This window comes from Vulpes vulpes, chromosome 9, assembly GCF_048418805.1.
Source record: "Vulpes vulpes isolate BD-2025 chromosome 9, VulVul3, whole genome shotgun sequence".
Classification (NCBI taxonomy): Eukaryota; Metazoa; Chordata; class Mammalia; order Carnivora; family Canidae; genus Vulpes; species Vulpes vulpes.
The window spans coordinates 22,733,839-22,753,643 of record NC_132788.1 but is presented as its reverse complement, the minus strand read 5'-3'; the positions used below and the strand labels follow the sequence as shown (position 1 = coordinate 22,753,643).

The 19,805-nt window shown below is 42.7% G+C and overlaps 1 protein-coding gene across 7 annotated transcripts in view; it reads right to left on the bottom strand.

Moving 5' to 3' along the window:
- Positions 1-1,844, bottom strand: part of EXTL3 (exostosin like glycosyltransferase 3) — a 139,739-nt gene extending 137,895 nt beyond the window's left edge. For 3 of the 7 annotated variants that reach the window (XM_072719587.1, XM_072719586.1, XM_072719594.1), the window contains exon 1: positions 1,698-1,822. The gene's annotated coding sequence lies outside the window, so the exon portion shown is untranslated. Of the gene's footprint in view, positions 1-1,697 lie in introns of all 7 variants that reach the window. The other 4 variants (XM_072719585.1, XM_072719591.1, XM_072719588.1 and 1 more) reach the window with 4 other exon arrangements.
- Between the last annotated feature and the right edge of the window lie 17,961 nt (positions 1,845-19,805).

Sequence of the window (19,805 nt, the reverse complement as noted above, 5' to 3'; positions counted from 1 at the left end):
GAGCATCTGTCTTCAGCTCAGGTTGTGATCCCCGGGTCCCAGGTCCTGATCTTAGGGTAGTTAAGATCAAGATCCCAAGCAACTTTATGCTCAGTACAGAGTCTGCTTGAGATTCTCTCTCTCCCTCTCCCTCTGCCCTGCAACCCTGCCTCTCTTAAATAAATAAAAAAATAAATAAATAAATAAATAATTAAATAAATAAATAAATATTTTTTAAAAAGGTGATAATAGTTTGAAAGACTTTTCTTATTTTTGATTGTTATCTCCAATCAATAAGTGTGTCCGGCAAAAGAGAAATATGTTCATTCATAGCATTTTACATTTGGAAGGAACAATAAAGAAAATTTAATCATCCAATGTTCTCAGAGGCAGAAATGTTGTAGAATCAAGTTTGTCTGATTTCCTACCTTCTGCCTTTTATGATGAGCTAATTTGGATCATGTTCACCTGAAGAACATACTGTTTAATTTTCCTCATTATAATCTTTATTATTAAACAATAAATAAAACTGCTCACGGGCACCTGGGTGGCTCAGTCTGCCTTTGGCTCAGGTCATGATCCTGGGGTCCCTGCTCAGGGTCTGCTTCTCCCTCTCCCTCTGCATGCTTTCTCTCTCTCTCTCTCTCTCTCTCTCTCACTCAAATAAATAAATAAATAAATAAATAAATCTTTAAAAAAGAAAAAAGAAACTGCTTGGATTTCACAATTAAAATCAATCAATTAACAATTATTGGAATGGGTATAACAGGGTGGGGGTTTTAAAGATATATATATATATCTTTAAAAATATATTTTACATTGGGGATAGACATCAGAGGATGAAAGGGCTTTTCTGAGCCTCTAGATGTGGGCAAAAGGACTTCATTTTAGAACCGCAGCCTGGAGTTTTCAGGTTGGAATTATCCAGGGTTGGCATTATTACCAGGGTGAACATTATTACCAGGAAGTGAGGCTGAATGAATGGAGCCTTGCAGTGTGACCCAGAAACAGGCTGAGAAGGACAGACACCAACAAGCTCAAGCTTTCGCAGGTGCCCCCCCTATTCCAGGGCATTCAATCTGCCAAACTTCGTTTTTTGGAAAGGTCAAATTGTAGGATCTCCATACTAGGGTCAGCCGTGCTGTGAGCGGGCTGTGGCAGTGGGGACTGCTGGGAAGCTGTGTCCTGAGAAGTCCTGGGGAACAGTTGAGAACTTGACACCTACCGCCTTAAGATCACAGGTTAGCCACCTCCCGACAGGGCGGCGCACCGGACAGACGCCGCTCACAAGTCCCTGAAACCGCGGGGACTCAGGATCCCCATCCACACTGTGAACCAGACCCGGACCCCGTCTACATTCTCCCGAGTTCTCGCACACGCACAGATCCGAAGAAACCCAGCCCACACCCACACGAGGTCTCCCACATCCATACCCCGCCCTGAGTCTGCATCCGCACACAAGGCAGAACGGATGAACCAGGAGCTAAAATTGCCCCGGCACGGACCCCCGAATCAGGCTCCCCAAAGCCCAGCAGCCTGGAGCGAGCCCAGAAAGGGACGCAGACAAAAGAGTTGTAAAGCACATCCCCGCGAGCCAACCTGGCTGCTCCATGCCTAAATTTTGGCAGTTTAAGTCTTCTCCAGTTTGAGCAAGAAGAGACTCCACACCTCCCCCACTCCAAAAAAAAAAAAGAGATGGTGCTGAGGAGCCCCCCTACCTTGCTACAGCGCCAGGTGCACAGGTCTCCGAGGTGGGGAAGGGTGAGAGCGAAGCCCCGGCGGCGCCCGCGGGAGGGGCTCAGCGGCCCGCGACAGCTGCGCTCCGGGCTTCTGGCCCCGCCCCTCCCCTGGAAGCCCCGCCCCCGACTGAGGCCCCGCCCCCGGCTGAGGCCCCGCCCCCCGGCCGGCGGCCCCGCGCCCCGCAGAGCCTCTGGGCTCCTGCCGCCGCGGCCGCAGCTCGGTCACCTCCCAGCGCGGGGACTAGGGAGCCCGGTGCATTGTGGGAAGCCAGAGCCCGAAGCTGAGCGGACACTGACCCCTGGTGGGCGCAGTTCCAGGGAGCCCCGGGGCGGGCGGCTGCAGCCCAGAGGAAGGCCCTGCACCCAGCGCCACCCCAGCGAGCTGGGGTCTGCTGCATATCTCCCTTATCTCAGTAAAACATCACAATTAAACCAGATGCTTCAAAAGTCCCCGAAGCCCCCTTCCCTTAGCAGTGACCTAACTGGAAACTAAAGGAACTTGGGAGACTAAGGAAAGCTTTTTTAAACTAGGGAAAATACTTTTTTAATTGTAAGACTAAATGACGTCAAGATTATGAAGAAATCTGCACTTAATTTTTATTTCTGGTAGAATCACAGATGGGCTCAATCTGTCTAGAGAATATGAGGGGAAAAATGTAACAGGAACTAGGAAACTGAAATCCAGGACTTTCTCTACTGAGCATATATACCTCAAGGAAATAGTTCAAAAGAAGTAGGGAAAAAAAAGTGGCTTATACAAAAGTATTCATAGTGAAAAATTAGAAAATAACAAATGAATCATACGTGAAAGGCACAAAAATAATATGTAGTTATTTAAATAATATGAATTGTATCATTATGTAGGATGATTTCTATCAAATAATGTTAAGTGAAAAACATAGAACACAAGAAAGTACATGGCTGGGTGCCTGGGTGGTTCAGTTGGTTAAGCACCTAACTCTTGATCTCAGCTCAGGTCTTGATCAGCTGAGATTCTGAGTTAACATCCCACCTTGGGCTGCCTGCTGTGCTGGACACTACTTAAAAAAAAAAAAAAAAAGTAGGTGGGGAACCACATGGCCAATGATTCCAACCATGTGAAAATGCATGCGTTCACAAATATAAAAAAACTTTGGAGGAATGTAAATTATTTCTAGAGTTTAATATAGACTTTAATGTCTTAAGATTCTTTTATTTGCTAAATTGTTGGGACTAGTTCTAATGTGGGATGGCACTGCAGTACTTCAGTTTCACCTCGCTGTAAGTCATAAAAAGAAGTTGTCTAAAAAGAAAAAAATTCTCAGGGTGTAGTGAGCCATGATAATTTTACTTGTCTGCAAATCCTGGTGGGACACAAAAGGAAATAAATTTATTGTGGAAGGGAGCAGGGGAGGTTTTTTTCTCTGCTAGGACTGTTGTAACAAAGTACCAGAGACTGGGTGACTTAAACAGAAATGTATTTTCTCACAGTTTTGGAAGCTGGAAGTCTGAGCTCAAAATGTCAGTGGGGTTGGTTCTTTCTGGAAGCTGTGAGGAAAACAAAATCTGTTCCGGGCCACTCTCCCGGTTCCTAAATGGCCATCCTCATATTCACATGGTGTTCTTCCTATATGTGTGCCTATGTTCAAATAAATGTTCCCCTTTCATAAGAACACTAGTCATATTGGATTAAGGACCCACCTTACTCCAGTATGACCTTATTTTACCTAATTATGTCCACAACAACCATATTTCCAAATACGGTCATGATCTGAGGTACTGATGATTAGGACTTTACCTATTAATTTGGGAGAACAGAGAGAGGACACAATTCAACCCATCACAGGATTCCAATGTAACCTTATAAAACTGCACCCGCTGAATGACAAGCAATTGTATAATGTATAATGTATACAATCTCACATGTTTCGAAACCCTAAGAACTGAAAAATGTAGTGAAACCAAATTGATTGCAGCTTTCTTCCTTCTATCCTGAAACACCATGCAGGCCTTTTTAGTTGAAACCAGGGATGTTAATGAGATAAAATAGCCTAGAGGCCTCATAAACAGTATATCTGGTGTATCCAGCCTCCTGCAGAAAGGGCTTGAAGATGTGTCCAAATGCCTGGGAAGAGGGCAGGACTCCTTGCATTTGAAGCTCAAGAACATGGACAGAAAGAATATGGGTTGAGAATTACAGGAAGCAGGAGCCCCATCACTGGAGGGCACACACAAATACCCTCCTGCTGCAGAATTCAGCTTTAGGGCAAGACACTGATGAGAGCCCTTGCAGCTTGGGGAGGATGCCCTACAAGGGTGGAATGTGGTGTCTCTGAACCGAGCCAGTCTCTTCCAATTAACCTTAACACATAGGTGGCATGAGAAGCTCGAAATTTTCACTGTGCCCTGCCTCCTGCTTTCCGAGGTGATGAGGACCCAGAAGATCTCTGAGATAGATGAAGCGCTGCCTGATACTTCTGGATCCGTTTGTTTAAATTCTGAAAGAACCAGAAGCCCAGTCAGCAGTGTACTGATTTAAAAGGACAACTGGCTCTCCAGAAGGAAAAGCTCTGATGCGGGGTGTTTATGGATTTCTGCGGTGTAAATACTCCCACCACTGCCAATATCAAGCTACCTACCAACATGAGGTCACAGAACGCAGAGTTGGAGCTCCAGCATACCACCAACCTCAGGTAACTGGGTTAACGGAGTCTCAAGGCTGGGAGGCTGCTGGCATGGAGCCAGAGCTGGGAGCACCCCAGTAAAAGGTGAAGGGGCAGCTCTTGTGGGTTGGGAGTAGAGGCTCCAGCAGGCCCGCTGTGCTAATGGCAAGCCATGAGCAGTGGGGTGACTCAATAAGAAGCAGGGTCTGCACACAGCCTCCAGGTCCTGCCCACTTGGGCAGGGGAAATGGGCAGGGAGATGGAACACAGCAGGCAAAAAGGAGGAAGTGCATTCTTTCCCAGCTGAGAGAGGCTCACCCGGTCTGGGTAGGAGAGGTAGGACAGGCAGCTTCAGGGCACAGGTGAGGCAATCAGAATTTTCTCAGACTGGAGGGAAACATGCCTCTTTTGCTTCTCTTATTAGGCCAATTTTCTGGTAGAAGCTTTCCAGGAAGAGAGATTTCGTTTAGTGCTTCCAGGACTCACACAGATAATTCTTGTCACCTGAGCTAAATCCCACATGGACTTCCTCCAGGTGTATTGACTTCCTCCCCATTAGAACAGAGTAAAGCTTGTGCGAAGGCAGGTAAGAAAACCGAGACAACTAGGTGGGTCTCCTGACACTTAAACTGGACCTTCGGGGCCCTGTATATGGTGCAGGTTGGTGGTGCACCTGAGCCATGCTTGTTCATTCTTGTCTAGCCTAACCTGGCAGGGTCCATGCTCATCACTCTGCTTTTATTTTTTATTTATTTTAAAGATTTTATTTATTTATTCATGAGAGACACACACACAGAGAAGCAGAAGCAGGCTCCATGCAGGGACCCCGATGTGGGACTCAATACCGGGTCTCCAGGATCAGGCCCTGGGCTGAAGGCGGCGCTAACCCGCTGAGCCACCCGGGCTGCCCCACTCTGCTTTTAATATCATTCTTCTACACTGCATCCCCCACACTTGCCGGAGCGCTCTCACAGGCAAACCTGATCATCACACATATGTTCCTCCTACTTAAGAATTCTTTCCTGGATCAAGTTCACCCTGCCTCAGCACACAGGCTTTTCCGATCAGGCTTTAACTCCCTCATCCACCAGCTTTAACTGCTGCTCCGCTCCTGGTAATTTCACCTTATCTAGGTTGTCATTCCCAAACAAGCTATGTTTTCTTGATTCTAGGGCTTCAGGTTTGTGTTCCCTGTAAGTTTTCGCTCTTTTCCTAGTTCTGGGAGTCCTATTTCCATGCCATACTTCTTAAGTCACATCTATAGTTTTATTATTGAATTCCTAGGGTTAAAAAAAAAAAAGAATTCCTAGGGTTTTTAAAAATTATCTTTTTATTGTGGAAATATATATATATATAACATAAAACTTACCATTTTTAGGGGCACCTGGGTGCCGACTCTTGGTTTTGCCTCAGGTCTTGATCTCAGGGTCATGGGATAGAGCCCTGCCTCAGGCTCCACACTCAGCATAGAGTCTGTTTAAGACTCTTTCTGCCCCTCCCCTTCCCCCACCCACCCCATCTCTCTCTAAAATAAATAAACAAATCTATTTTTTAAAGAAAGAGCATGAGCTGGGTGGAAGGGAGAGGGAGAAGTACAGAACCCCAATGTGGGGCTTGATCCCAGACCCCAGGATTATGACCTGAGCTGAAGGCAGATGCTTAACCAACTGAGCCATCCAGGTGCCCCCCCTCAAAAGAACCTGACCATTTTTAGGTGAGAAATTTAGTGCCATTAAGTACATTCACAATATTCTGCAACCATCACCACCATTCCCATAATTTTCCATCACCATAAACAGCAACTCTGTACCTATTAAACAATAATTCCCCACACCCCCATTCATTCAGCCTCTACTAACATCGAATCTACTCTCCGTCTCTATGAATTTGCCTACTCTAGATATTTAATATAAATGGAATCATATTGTCCTTTTGTGTCTGACTTCCTTTACTTAGCATATTTTCAAGGTTCATTCGTGTTGCAGCATGTGTCAGAATTCCATTCCTTTTCCATGGCTGGATAATATTCCATTGTATAAACATAGTACATTTTGTTTATCCATTCATCTGTTGATAGACACTTGGGTTGTTTCCACCTTTGGGCTTTTGTGAATAACGCTGCTGTGAATACTGGCATATTCTTCACATCTTCTTCCCTCCATGTGGTAAGATCTTCTTTCGCTTGTAGACCTGGTTAACTTCTGTTTATGTCAGAGAATCCCTTATACATAGAGAGTGGTGGAACAGGAAACCAAATCCAAAACTCCTGACTGTGACCAGGGATATTTCTACTTTGCCCCACTGAATGACAGGCTTCCCTAGATGGACTATCAAAATGAAAGCAGGAGGACTACAGGGAACAGAGCCTGAGGAGGCTGTTTAGGAACTCCAAAAATAGGAGTCAGAGCTAGGGCCTGGGCCAAGGGTGGCAAAAATGGGTCTGCATTTGATCCTCATGAATTGGTTGACAGGAGAAGAGTAGAAAAGAATGGGAGACAGAAGAGAAGAAGAGAGATTAGAGTAAGTGGTCATGGGAACACTCAGCAGAGCTTTAGTCAAGCTACCAAATTGTACTATAACAATAAATATGGTCCAATAAAGACAAAGTAGGCAGCAGGATGCCAGCATGCAACTTTATTTCATCTGCTTTAACATGAAAATAAGTAATAGAGCATACTGAATACAAACAAGGATCTTTAATTGACAATATATTAAATGTATGATCTAGTCTGAACTTGGTCAAACCCACCCAGCTCATTGCTGCTATTCTTCCCCCTAAGAAATACTCACTGAAAGCCTCTTTGATTCTCTTTCTCCTGCCCCAAAACCTTGAGGCTTTGTATTGTATGTTGTTGGCATTAACTGCAAAGTTGTAAGACATTTCAATTTGTATACTTAGAAGTCCCTTTAGGTGTGCCTGACTGGCTCAGTCAGTAGATCATGTGACTCTTGATCTTGGGGTTGTGAGTTCAAGCCCTGAGTTGGGTAAAGAGATTACTTACAAATAAAATCTTAAAAGAAAAAGTCCCTTTATAACACTAGTCATGGGTTATTGTGAAGCAAAATTGGAAGTAAACAGCCAGTATCTTCTTTCTGTGTCTTTTCCTTCCAGGCACCAGGTGTGAATCATTAAGGGTAGAATTTTAGGCATGAATAGAAAATAATTTTTTGGATGCGGCAACCTTGCTGGCACTCCTCAAAATCATACCATCAAGACATAACACATACTCAGCTTGGCTGAAAGGCCAGTCCTGCCTGGACAGATCCTCTCAAGCCTGAGACACTGAGAGGAAGTGGGCTTTGAAAAAATATCCTCCTTCTTAGAGTTGAGTATAACTAGACATGCTGATGCTATCTTGATACAGTCTGAGTAAAAGGGGTTAAAGATGATAAAAGAGGATGTGGCTAAAAAGAAGGAAGGAAAAAGGAACCTTGGGGAATAAGTCTGGGATCAATTTTGTCTTTCTCTCAATTTCCTAAGCTTAGTGAGAGAAACCACAGCAAATTCTAAGATGGACCTATGAGGAGCCATTGTGTCACCAGGTTATCCCTTGGAGCCCCTGTGCGTTCCTACCTCCCTCTCGGTATCCAAGTGCACACTCAGTGGAGAATGCTAACAAACTCACTTAGAAAGGAAAGCTCTAAAGCATCCATAAATGCATGAATCTCAAAGAGCACAAGATTTTCCTTTTACATTTGACTACCTCTCCTTTCTTTCTAGGGAGCTTCCATCTTCCTGTCTCAGTTACAGATCCTTAATCTCTTACAACTTCTCCATTTCCTTCCACATAAAATTATCTTTACCTTTAAAAGGATCTTATGTACGAATTCATACTAAAGTATGAATGACTGAAAATAGCTTACTATACTGCAAGAATAATCATGTTTTCCAAAGAAATAATTTCATCAATGGTAGATTTCATTTAATATTTTATTTTTATTTTTCTAAATTAGATTTTATTTATTTATTCATGAGAGACACAAAGAGAGAGAGAGGCAGAGTGAGAAACAGGCTCCCTCTGGGGAACTCGATGCGGGACTTGATCCCAGAACCCTGAGATCATGACCTGAGCCAAAGGCAGACACTCAATCACTGCGCTACCTAGGTGCCCCTTATGTAATATTTTTTAAAACTTCAAGAGATGGCAAAAGTCATACCATGGTAACACTAATAGAACACTAGAGTAGCTATCCTACTTTCAGACAAAGCAGACTTTAGAGCAAGGAAAATTATCAGGGATAAAGAAGGGTATTACATAATGATAAAGGAATCAATTCTTCAAGAAGACATAATAATCCTTAGTGTGTACATGCCTAACAACAGCGTTAAAATATATGAGACAAAAATGGATAGAACTGCAAGGAAAAATAAATGAATCCACTATTACAGTTGGATACTTCAATGGCAGTCTGTCAGAAACAGACAGGCCCAGTAGGCAGAAAATCAGTAAGGACAAAGTTGAACTCAACATCACCAATCAAGTGGACATAATTGACATCTACCAACTACTTCACTCAACAACAACAGAAAACACATTCCCCTCAAGGTCACACAGAATATTTGCCAAGACAGACCACATTCTGGGCCATAAACACATCTTAACAAATTTAAAAATCAGAAGCTATACAAAGTATGCTCTCAAAGCATAACCGAATTAAACTAGAAATTGATAACATAAAGATACTCTAAAGTATTTGGAGAATAAACAACACACTTCTAAGGAACACATAGGTCAAAGAAGTCTCAAGAAATTTTTAAATATTTTGAACTAAATGAAAATACAACATCAAAATTTGTAGGCTGCAGTAAAAGCAGTGCATAAAGGACACTTATAGCATTGAGTGCATACATTTGAAAAGAAGGATCTAAAACCAATCCTCTAAGCTTCTACCTTAGGAAACTCAAAGAGAAGAGCAAATTAGGGTGCCCAGGTGGCTCAGTCAGTTAAGCATCTGACTCTTAATCTCAGGGTTGCAAGTTTAAGCCTTGTGTTGGGCTCCACGCTGGGCATAGATTCTACTTTAAAAAAAAAAGGGAAGAACCTGAAGAGCAAATTAAATCCAAAGTAAGCACAAGAAAAGAAATAACAAAAATTAGAGTAGAAATCAATGAAATTGAAAACAGAAAATCAATAAAGAAAAATCAACAAAACTAGAAGTGAATTCTTTGAAAAGATCAATAAAATGGATAAACCTGTGGCCAGACTAACCAAGCAAAATGGAGAGAAGATACAAATTACTAATACCAGAAATGAAAGATCCCATGTACATTAAAAATGCATAAATACATTATGTAAATACATAATTTAAAACCATAAATATTGACCCCATGGACATTAAAAGGATAATAAGGGAATATTATACATAATTCCATGCTTGCAAATTTGATAACTTGGATGAAATGGATCAATTTCTTGAAAAAGACGTGTTTCTACCAAAATCATTTCTACATAAACTTACACAGGCAGAAATATATAATCTGAAGAGGCTTTTATCTAAGAAAGAAATGGAATCAATAATTAATAACTTTTCAAACCTGAAAGCACCAGGCCCAGATGGTTTCACTGATGACTGCCAACAAACATTAAAGAAAGAAATATCGATTATCTACCACTTCTTCCAGAAAACAGAGGCAAAGGGCATACTTCCTAATTCATTCTGAGGGCAGCATTATGCTAATACCAAACCAGACAAAGACATTGCGAGAAAGGAAAACTGTGAACCAATGTCTTTCCTGAACAAAAATGGAAAACTCCTTTAACAAATGTATTAGCAAACTGATTCCAGCAATGTATAAAAAGAACTATACACCACACCAAGTGGGACTCATCCTGGGTGTACAAGGCTAGTTCAACACACAAAAATCAGTTAATGTAATCCAGCATATCAACAGACTAAAGAAGAAAAATCATATGATCATATGAATAGATGCAGAAAAAAGTACTTGACAAAATCCATTCATGATAAAAAATATTCATGTTAGATCTTCTATTAGAAAAAAAATAAGGGGAGCCCGGGTGGCTGAGTGGTTTAGCGCTGCCTTCAGCCCAGGGCCTGATCCTGGAGACCCAGGATCCAGTCCCACATCAGGCTCCCTCCATAGAGCCTGCTACTCCCTCTCCCTGTGTCTCTGCCTCTCTCTGTGTGTCTCTCATGAATAAATAAATAAGTAATCTTTTAAAAAATAATAATAAGATAAGGGCGCCCGGCTGGCTCAGTGGTGGGAGCATGTGGCTCTCGATCTCTGAGTTGTGAGTTTGAACCCCACATTGGGTGTGGAGATACCTTAAATAAAGAAACTTTTTAAAAAAATTAATAGGATAGGTATTAAATTTCACCTGAATAAAGAATACTAAGAGAGAAAAGACTTGCCTTTCTAGAGTCTTAAAATGTGTTATGAATGGACAATCACTTATTCAAACCCTAAGATAACTTTTGCACTGAAGACAGGTTTTGACCAAAACCTCATGCCACTGGACTGGTGCTGCTTTTCCTTTCTGCCATCATAATGCCCTTCTGGCCCCAAGAAGGCAAACATCAATTAAGAAAGAGCCATTTGCCCTTTGCTGATGGCAGAATCTAAAGGAAGTGATGACTGTGGAACGTCAAGCCTCTGCCCTCACAGTGGAGGCAAGAGCATGAGGTCTGGGGCAACAGTGGAAAGCTTCTGCTGCTGGAAGTGAACAAAATCACTTCTGTCTCTAACCCTGTGTCTCCTTTGACATTTCTCTGGCCAAGTTGGTCTTCAAAGCACAAGGATTTGGAAAATGAGAAGTATTTTCCAGTGATAAAGAAAGAAAACAAATCAAGAGCTGTAAGGGGAACAAAGAAGGTAGACAGTGTCCTTTGTATTTCTAAGTGGCCTTTTACTTTTGGGCATCAACATAACAAATCCCTTGTGCCAGATGCTCCAAATTTGAGGTCATTATCCTCTCCTGCCACAAAGCGGTGGAAATCATGCTCTGGCTAGAGCATTTGTCACAGTATGGTTCAAAACTCTGGCTCAGAAAACTGAAAAAAATTAAACACATTGAAAGGCATTTAGAATCCAGACTATTAGAGCTAGACGAGGACATAAAAATGGATTTTTTTTCATGTCCCACTTAATAAATGAGAAAACCCCAGCCCAAAAAAGGTTAAAAGACTGGCCAAAGGACATACAACAAGGAGAGACAACAGAAGGTAACGGAAGCAAGCAGACCTGGGCTCATTTCACAGACTGAGTCCTTGCTTCTTCATCTGTGAAATGGGGATAAGAAGAATCACATCACAGGATGGGTGTGAAGACTAAGATAGGAAACCTGTAAAGCACCTAGCATAGTTCTTTTTTTTTTTTAATTTTTTTTATTTATTTATGATAGTCACAGAGAGAGAGAGAGAGAGGCAGAGACATAGGCAGAGGGAGAAGCAGGCTCTATGCACCGGGAGCCTGATGTGGGATTCGATCCCGGGTCTCCAGGATCGCGCCCTGGGCCAAAGGCAAGCGCCAAACCACTGCGCCACCCAGGGATCCCTAGCATAGTTCTTGATATATAAAAGTACTCAGTAACTATTTTCCTTTCTTTTGGGTTCCAATGTCAGAGCCAGTTCTCAGTGCCCGGACTCTGGAATCACCGTTCCATTCTTCTTTCCTCTGGTCCAAATGACGGCAACAGGTGGTATAATGCAGGTATCAGGTCAAGTTGGAGATGGAAGAGGTTATGGGTGAGCTCCAGTGGCTCTATGGTTCTGCTCTCTACCATACGAGACACTCAACTGGATTTAGCATCTGCCTCTGCCCCTGATAAACTATGTATGAAAACCTAGATCCACCTATAGTTTAATTTTTCTGAGAAATAGTACAAAGATCATTAAAATTTATATTAGCCGGTATTTTGGAAGCCTTCCCAACTGTTAAATTCAGTGAACTTTCCCTAATCTGTATGTATGTCCACATTTGCTGTAAGAACTGAGAAATGTGTGTGTGTGTGTGTGTGTGTGTGTGTGTGTGTGTATGCAGGTGTATCTCAGACTGGGGATGGGGAAGTGGTCCTATTCTAAATGGAAAAATGATCAGAGGCAGTAAGGACTTAGGTCAGCTCAGGTCTTTTTTTTTTTTTTTTAAGATTTATTTATTTATTCAGAGAGAGCGAAAGAGAGGCAGAGAGAGAAACAGGCTCCATGCAGGGAGCCTGACGTGGGACTCGATCCTGGGTCTCCAGGGTCTGGATCCTGGGTCTCCAGGGTCACACCCCGGGCTGCAGGCGGCACTAAACCGCTGCGCCACCGGGGCTGCCCAGGTCTTCGTATTTGTAGAGAAAAGGTGGATTCCTGAGCTTGAGAGAGTGGGGTTAGGGGTTTGGAAAGAAGAGTGGGTTGGCAGAAGAAGACAGAGGCAATAATTTAATGAAGAGCATTAGGTTAATCACCCTATTGCCTTATGGCTCCTCAAATCTATATTTTCAGCCTTGACTTCTGCCTAGAACTCTGGAATGACACCTGTATGGAGTCACAGCCATCTTAAGAGTCACGCTCAAAAGAGAATTCTTGATTCTACCCTCCCCCCATCCAAATCTGCTCCTCTTTCAGGGAGCCCTATCTCAGAAAAAAAGCACCATGATCTACTCAGTTGCTTATGTCAAAGATCTAGAAAATTTCCTAGATCTCTTTCTTTCATCTTCTCTCTTGTTTGTAGAATCTCCATCCACAAGGCACCCAATCCGTTCTCTTCTCTCCATCTCTACTGGTATAACTCCACTTGCTACCCAAGTCCAGGCCACTATCAGTATTTGTTTTACCATTGTGGTATCAATCTAGCTAGTCTCCCTAATTCCAATCTTGTCCCTCTTCACAAACCCACCAGAATGATGTTTTAAATATATATACCAGATCAAATTATCCCTCTGCTTAAAGCTTTCTGACGATTGTGTGCTGCACTTAGAAAAAATTCCAAATTCCTTCCTCTGAGTCACTGAGTCCTCAGTGACCTGGCCCCAGGCTGTCTTTCTAAGATCTCATACCCATTCTCTGTTTGCTCACTGTGCTCTGGACAAATTCCCCTTGTTTCTGTTCCTCAAATATACCAATCTTGGTCCTGCCTTAGGGCCTCTGCATTAGCTGTGTCTCTGCTTTGAATGCATTTCCCTCATAGCTTTGCATGGAGGGCTTCTTCAGAACTCAGTTTAATGTCACCATCTCAAATGACCCATAGAAGAAGCCACCCATTCACTATTATGTTACATTATTTTAATTCTCTGTGTGCTCTTATCACTCGTTGATAATTTGCTTATTTATTTCTTTAGTTATTATCTGCCTCAGTTTACTAGAAGGTAAGCTCTATGAGATGGCAGTCTACCTTATATCCTGTACCTTAGTGTTTAAACACTGTTCTGGCACATGGAAGTCATTCAACAAATATTTGTTGATTGAATAGAATAAGGAATAAACTCCAAACCACCAAAAGTGAACTAAAGAGGATTGTCTTGAGAGAGTGTCCATTTCAACTGAATCCCAAGACTATTTCACAAAAAGTTCCCAAGGTTCAGAAACTCACCAGGTCAGTCAAGCAGCAGTACAGGAATGAGGAGAGAGCAGGCAAGTTCTGAAGAAGAATCTTCTTCTAAAGAATCTCAATTGGTTGGACATCCAAAGGCATCTCTACCAGGAGACCTCTGGAAATGTAGTTCTCTACGTGTTTCTGTAATGAGACCAACTCAAACATCGGTTTAAAGACAGTTAAATTAGGGGCACCTGGGTGGCTCTTGATTTCAGCTCAGGTCATGATCTTGGGGTTGTGAGATTGAGCCCTGTATCAGTTTCCATGCTGGGTGTGGAGCCTGCTTAAGATTCTCTTTCTCCCTCTGCCTCTCCCCACAAAAAAGATAGTTAAATTATGTTCCAAATGCTCTCTGCTATGTAAATGCTGTGATCTCTCTTAAATGAGATAATTCCAGATGGGAGTGGCTACCTCAAGCTAGGGTTTAGAAGGTGTTAAGAAAGCTCAGTTATCTAAAGCAAATGTGAACTTTTCCTATTTTCACTATATGCTGAGTACTTTCATACCTTTGCCTGGATTTAGGCTCTTTCTCACCCCACCTCCACTCTCCACCTACTGAAATCCTATTTCTTCATTTTTAAGACACAGCTGTAATGCTATAGCTTCTGAGAAACTCTTTGATAAGCCAATGCTTTCCCAGATTCCATTACCCTTTTGTATATAAGTCCTTTACATCTTTTATTTGCCTTATCATTACTTTTATATACCTAGAATTACCCCACAAGATTATAAGTTCCTTGAGGGAAGAATCATATCATTCTTTTTTTTATCTTCTCCTAGCAACTATCACACAGGTATTTATACAGAAGAAGTGTTCAATAAGTGTTAGTAAAATGAGGGGAAAGTATCACTCCTACTCAGGTGGTGGCTAACCACCAGTTTGGGACTGAGAACAGACAAGGGTGGCGATCTTAAACTTCTGACAGCATTTACACACATTTACAGCTACCTTCTTTCCTCTTAGCACTGGGAGTCTGAAATAGGCAAGCCAAAACCTTGCTATGATTCGCTCAATTAACCCGGGCTAGAGGAACAGACTTCCCCTAACAGGTGTCCAAAGTATATGATGTCCAGTCATCCTGAAAGCTGAAGATTAACTGGTAAGATAGGATCTATCTATCTATATATGAAAATTTTAGGTTAATGAAGAACATGTCTAATTTTACTTTGGTACCTGTTTACAAAATTGTTCTAGAATGTGATTTTTTTAAAAGATTTTATTTATTTATTCATGAGAGACACAGAAGGAGAGAGGCAGAGACCTAGTCAGAGGGATAAGCAGGCTCCCTGCAAGGAGCCCAATGTAGGACTCCATCCCTGTACTCCAGGATCACGCCCTGAGCCAAAGGCAGACGCTCAACCACTGAGCCACCCAGGTGTCCCCAGAATGTGATCTTTAAAATAATTAAGTTAAACTGTTTTTTATTTTCTAAAGATTTTATTTATTTATTCATGAGAGACACAGAGAGGGAGAGATAGAGACACAGGCAGAGGGAGAAGCAGGCTCCATGCAGGGAGCCGGACATGGGACTCAATCCCGGAACTCCCAGATCACACCCTGGGCCGAAGGCAGGCGCTAAACCGCTGAGCCACCCAGGGATCCCCTAAACTGTTTTTTTTAAGTTAAACTGTTTTAATAAACATACATTTTAGGTAAGTAAGACTGGAAAATCCATGTTGGGGACATTAAATTTTGATCTACAATAACCAAGGCTTTGCCATCATCACCATAGGATGGCCACATAAGCAGGATTTCAGGGACATGGTTATTTTTATTTTTGTCTTCAGGGAAATGAATTTACTCATTTTTACAGGCAAATGACATAGTTCTGAGTAATGTTATCCTCTTATAAAGGCTTTGTATTCTCCATTTTTTCCCTTTTGTGATTGGCAAGAGAGTATTCAATACTGAAGAGCCATCCCAAAACAGCCACGGTGTCCTCTCTATCACCTTCACTTGCCTTGACTTCAACATCCCATCGCCAGGTCTTCATTCCATATGCTGGACCCCTGCCTGCCCCTTCTGTTTTCTTTCCTTCTCTGTTTCTTTTCTTTTACCGTCTCCCATCCGTTTACTCCTTATGTCCTTCACGATTCCTTATCCTCTGACAATTTACTGAGTCTTCTACAAAACCACAGGTAAGAGTTTCTATGGAGAATTCTTGTCTCTCCAAGGCCCTCTGGATTAAAGTAACCAGGGGTTCATTACCTACCACAGCTAAATATGCCTATACCCTCTGACTCAGTAATTCCACTCCCAGGTATACATGGTAGAGAAATGAGTATCTAAGTCCACCAAACACATGTACAAGAATGTTCACAGCAGCTTTATTCATAATAACCCAAAGCTAGAAACAACCAAATGTCCATCAACAACAAAATGGATAAAGTACGAACATATGTATACAACGGGATGATATACACCACAAAAAAAATTATCACTATCCATAACACATTACATGGATGAATCTCAAAACAATGATGAGAAAAATAAGCCAAAACACACAAACCTCTTCTTCATCCTCCCCCCCACCCCGCCCCCAGCATATGTATAAATCAAACAGGCAAAGTCAATTTGTAGGGATAGAGACTGGCAAAGTGGTTACCTTTGGGGAGATCCTGACTGGGAGGGGGCATAAGGGATCCTACTGGAGTTCAGAAATGTATCTTAATCTGGTTTGTGGTGGTTACACGGTTTGTGGTGGTGTACAAATACACATGTAAAAAGCTGTCACGATTAGTCCACTTTACATAAGTTACACAAGAATTAAAAAATACATTACATTTTTTTAAAGATTTTATTTATTTATTTATTTTCTTTTTTTGAGAGATAGAGAACACAAGCAGATGGAGGGGCAGAGGGAGAGGGAGAAGCAGACTCCTCACTGAGCAGGGAGCCTGATGCAGGGCTCCATCCCAGGACCTTGGTATCATGACCTGAGCCAAAGGCAGACAGACACTTAACTGACTGAGCTGCCCAGGAACCCCGAAAATACATTAAGATGTAAAAAAATAAAGTAATCCACGTATTGCCACAATTTCCAAAACAAGCTGTGCTCTATCCCTCTCCCCTACATTCTAATTTTGTGTCCTCCTTTTGTATTTGTGCCAGGCTGGCATATGATGGGTGCTGTTAGCATATGACGTGGGGAAAATGTGCAAAGCAAGCAGACAGCATGGCAGATGGAAGCATACTCACCTTGTGAGAGGAATAGATCTGGACCTTCTGCAATTTCTTCATCTGTGGATAGGGAAGGTGAGCATATGCCCTGAGAAAGATGGTGGAATAGGCCATTTCTCAATGATTACTTTCCTCCTTGCTTTTCCTCCGATTTCACCTTCACACTGTACCTCATGGTCAAGGAAAACCTCTCTCTCTTTTTATTTCTTTATTTGAGAGAGAGAGTGTGTGTGCAGACTGGAGGAGGGGCAGAGGGAGAAGGAATCTCCAGCAGACTCCCTGCTGAGAAGGGAGCCCAAGAAGGCTCCACTAGGGACCCCACACACTCGAACCCAGGACCCTGAGATCATGACCTGAGCCCAAATCAAGAGTTGAAGTCTTAACCAAGACACCCAGATGCCCTAAGGAAAACTCTCTCTTAAAGCAGCAATACCCATGCCCTACTGTCTACCCATTTAATTCGCCATGGTGGTGTGTGGTACAGTACCCAGCATGCCTCTGTCCTCTCCTTCTTCCCCTTCATCACCTATTTTGCCCTCTTCCTCACAACGTTCTCCTGCCCTCCTCCCACTAGATCCCCCTTTATCTTCCTCCTTCTTTTTCTTCTTTATATCCCTACCCCTCTGTGATTCCCTTTCTCTTCCCAATCTTCATTCATTTCAAACGACTTTCTACAGCATTCTGAATTGATTTCATTTAAAAGAAGGAATTTGGGGGAAAATCTAGATTTTTGTTTTTTAAAATACCTTTCCTGTTCATTTAGACTCATTTACATGATTGCATGGACGTTTGATTTTTAAACTGCATAGCTGTCACTCTTAAGTTAGAAAAATGAAGCCTATTGTCGTTGTGGTATGGTGGGCTTGCTGTTTTCTCCTTAGGAAAACAATTTCCAGCAACACTGGTATTAAGCGCTGAAAAGATTTACTCAAAGTGAAAGTCACATAAAATTTCTAAATGGCCTCAATTTATATACACAATAACTTACAAAATGCCTAGCGGTGGAAAGGCAGTTATAGGAGATTTGTTTCATTTCTACTTTATGACCCACAGGGAGAGGAGTGGGAGGGGGTGTTGTGGGGGTGGCAGGTGGGGGGCTTCCCTGCGGGGAGGGGCAGACTGCAGAAATGAAAGGGATGCGCGTGCAACTAGGCAGGTGAGAGACAGATGGAGTCAGGGCTGGGCTGCAGTTGCCTCAGGAGGCTGAGGATTTACCTGGCCTTCCAGCCCGCAGTCTCTAACTACCTGTTCACGGCTGGGGGGAGGGCGCAGCAGGGCTGCCAGGTGTGGAGGGGTCCGGAGGCGGGAAGGGCGCCCTCTGGCGGCAGCTGCTCAGCTTTCCCTCCGCGGTCCCGAGGAATGGAGCCGCTGTCTTTAATCCCGCAAACCAGAACCTGCATCAGCCTGACCCTCTCCCACACTCCAGAAGACCCTCTGGCAGCCGGGGGTTAACTCTACCCCGCTGCCAGCAGCCCACCAACTATTTCTCACAGCTGTTCATTCTGCTTTCCCCCAGGAGAAGTGCTGGAAAGAGAACATTCTCCACCTCGCTACATTTCCAGTAGGTGTCAGCACTCGTTAGAGGATGAGGTCTGGGCAATTGGATCCGTCTTTGGTTCAGCTCGCAGAGAGCTATCCTGGGCCCCTTTAGAATGTCCACAGTGGGAATTTTGGAGGAATCATACCACCTAACCTGATTCTCAGCTCCCAAATGTTCAAAACTAGGAATAATAATGATACCTACCACCCAGGAGTTGTTGTGGTTTTTTTTGTTTTTGTTTTTTGTTTTTTGTTTTTCACCCAGGACTATTTTGAGAGCTAAATGAGGTACAGTGCCAGGGACATAGAAGTTAAGGTGCTCAGTAAATGTTGTTTCTTCCCACTCTCACCCCACTCCACTCCATCTACTCATGTCCCTTTAAAAAGATGAGTTGGTAAGTTTATTTCCTCCAGACTACCTGGCCTGAAATCAAGATATACTTCCCCCATGTAGGCAGCGCCAGCTTGCTTCCGGCATGGTGGCCTCTCCTGTTCTATTTGGTTTGGGACAGCTTGGTGCAGCTGCTTTGATGTAGGAGTGTTTTAATATGGCTTAAAATGCCATCATTGTTTTTTCACCTTAAGAAACATCACCAACAGTTATCCTCCCTCCTTCTCTGAGATTCCTGTTGATGACTTATATTTCCCATCCCCAGAGAGATGTGAGCCCTGCACGTTACTTAGTAAGAAAACAAACAGAGAAGCAAACAATTGTATAGTTGGACACTGCTGATTTATGTGCCCAAGTCTCTAAGTCAAACAGCAACATCAAACCAGTTGCAAAAATAGGTAGTAGCCAAAGTGTTCTGCTTTATTACAGTCATATTCAGAACCTGACAGAGTTGTCACCACTTCAGAAAATGGGAATCCTGTTAGGGTGTATTTTAAAATCATCTTACAAACTGCCTTCAAGAAAAATGGGTCATACTCAGAGGCAGGTCCTTTTATTCTGCTGAGCTCTTTGATGGTTTTGGCTAAGCAAAGGGGGGCCTGGGGCTAAGATCACCTATTAGAGCTAGAAAGTGTCTTACAGACTATTGTTTTTTTTTTAAAAGATAGCTCTTATTATTTATACAGTATGAGCAAAACACATTTCACAAAACAATACTTATTCTCACTATGCACACACTCATATTTTCTATTTTATTTAAAAGAAAAATCTCTCGTGACCCTCTAAATCCATTCTACTA